The following is a 2500-nucleotide window of genomic DNA, read 5'->3' on the forward strand; positions in this document are numbered from 1 at the left end:
CGTTGCCGCGACTCCCAGTCCACCTCGGCGGTGGCTGGGCCGGGCGGGCGTCTGCTCGGGCGAGTGCCGCCCCCGCCTCCTCGCAGGAAGCCCGCTCGCCGTCACGCCGCCACGTGCACGCGTCAGTGACGCTGCCGAACCGATGGCCGGTGCCCGTTCCCGCCTCTGCTTTTCCTAGGGCAAAGCTGCTGCACGCCTCGTGATACTCCGCGGGCGACATGGTGGCGGTGATCCTGCCTCCGTCGCTGCGGTGCGTTGGGGCACGCATCGCCTCTTGGGCGCCCTGTTTTTTTTCAACCAATAGATGTATGTCTCTGCGGGCCGCACCAGGCTGGTGCTCCCCACAGCTTCACGCCACCCTGCTCCGCCCGCACGCCGGCGTGCAGGTGGCTGCTGCTAAAGGTGGGGAGTGTATGTGCGGTCCGGGTGGCTTTCCTCTGGCGAGGGAGAGACCTTAAGCAAACTCAGAGACAAATCTTGACGGTCGATCACTCGTAAAAATAAAACGTGACAAACTTTGTGTTGGTTCAAGTACGAAAGGATCTCTGTCGGCTTGGGGGTACGCCCGTTTCCGTTTCAACTTGTCTCGCGAGGGTGGTTTCGGGGCCAGCAGGAGAGCTCGTCGGGGTAGCAGGCCCTGCAGCCGTGGTCACCGCCAAACCCCCACAACTCGAGCAAGTGAAAAAAAAAGTAACAGGAGCGAAAGCATCTCTGTCGGCTTGGGGGTACGCCCGTTTCCGTTTCAACTTGTCTCGCGAGGGTGGTTTCGGGGCCAGCAGGAGAGCTCGTCGGGGTAGCAGGCCCTGCAGCCGTGGTCACCGCCAAACCCCCACAACTCGAGCAAGTGAAAAAAAAAAGTAACAAATAAGAAAGGATCGTCGGCTTGGGGGTACGCCCGTTTCCGTTTCAACTTGTCTCGCGAGGGTGGTTTCGGGGCCAGCAGGAGAGCTCGTCGGGGTAGCAGGCCCTGCAGCCGTGGTCACCGCCAAACCCCCACAACTCGAGCAAGTGAAAAAAAAAGTAACAAATAAGAAAGGATCGTCGGCTTGGGGGTACGCCCGTTTCCGTTTCAACTTGTCTCGCGAGGGTGGTTTCGGGGCCAGCAGGAGAGCTCGTCGGGGTAGCAGGCCCTGCAGCCGTGGTCACCGCCAAACCCCCACAACTCGAGCAAGTGAAAAAAAAAAGTAACAAATAAGAAAGGATCTCTGTCGGCTTGGGGGTACGCCCGTTTCCGTTTCAACTTGTCTCGCGAGGGTGGTTTCGGGGCCAGCAGGAGAGCTCGTCGGGGTAGCAGGCCCTGCAGCCGTGGTCACCGCCAAATCCCCACAACTCGAGCAAGTGAAAAAAAAAGTAACAAATAAGAAAGGATCGTCGGCTTGGGGGTACGCCCGTTTCCGTTTCAACTTGTCTCGCGAGGGTGGTTTCGGGGCCAGCAGGAGAGCTCGTCGGGGTAGCAGGCCCTGCAGCCGTGGTCACCGCCAAACCCCCCACAACTGTTGGGCGCCTACCTGCGCGGGGCAGGAGGACACTTTCCGATTTCAAATCTCCGTTTGCCGAGTCCACCCCGAACGCACGCGGGCGGGCGGGTTCGCATCACCCTTCGTCACAAGGGGCGAAGCCCGTTCCACCGTCTCGTCAGTAGTGCCGACCGGTCTGTGATCGACGAGGGGAGCCACACCAGGTCCGGCCCTGCTGCTTGGCGGCACCGCGTCGTCGGGAGCTCGCGACAGACGGAGGGTTTCGGTGTACTCTCCAGCCACGGGAAACGAAGCCGGTGATGCAGGCGCCGGTCTTTCGCTCCCAAATCGGCTGGGTTTACATCGTTGCTATCTAGTCACGCTCCCTTCAAACCCGACGGGGTACCTATTCCCCTCACCCGTCTGTGCGTATACAGCCTCTTTGCACTTGCGGGATGGGGGTGGTGGTTTAAAGACTCTCGAGTTGCCGCCCGTCGGTCTCCGAGCTCCGTGCAGTAGTGATCCCCAGCGAACTGCCAGCAGGGCGAACGAGCGATCCCGCTCTCGGTCGGGGCGCCTGGCGTCGATCGGTGGTCGGTGGCTTGCGGGCAAGCTGCGCTGTGAGTGTGGGAACGAGTATGACGAGCCGTTGCCGCGACTCCCAGTCCACCTCGGCGGTGGCTGGGCCGGGCGGGCGTCTGCTCGGGCGAGTGCCGCCCCCGCCTCCTCGCAGGAAGTCCGCTCGCCGACACGCCGCCACGTGCACGCGTCAGTGACGCTGCCGAACCGATGGCCGGTGCCCGTTCCCGCCTCTGCTTTTCCTAGGGCAAAGCTGCTGCACGCCTCGTGATACTAGGCGGGCGACATGGTGGCGGTGATCCTGCCTCCGTCGCTGCGGTGCGTTGGGGCACGCATCGCCTCTTGGGCGCCCTGTCCTCCTCCCCCCAATAGACGTATGTTTCTGCGGGCCGCACCAGGATGGTGCTCCCCATCGCTTCACGCCACCCTGCTCCGCCCGCACGCCGGCGTGCAGGTGGCTGTAG

The sequence above is a fragment of the Chiloscyllium punctatum genome, unplaced genomic scaffold, assembly GCF_047496795.1.
Source record: "Chiloscyllium punctatum isolate Juve2018m unplaced genomic scaffold, sChiPun1.3 scaffold_711, whole genome shotgun sequence".
NCBI classification, from domain to species: domain Eukaryota; kingdom Metazoa; phylum Chordata; class Chondrichthyes; order Orectolobiformes; family Hemiscylliidae; genus Chiloscyllium; species Chiloscyllium punctatum.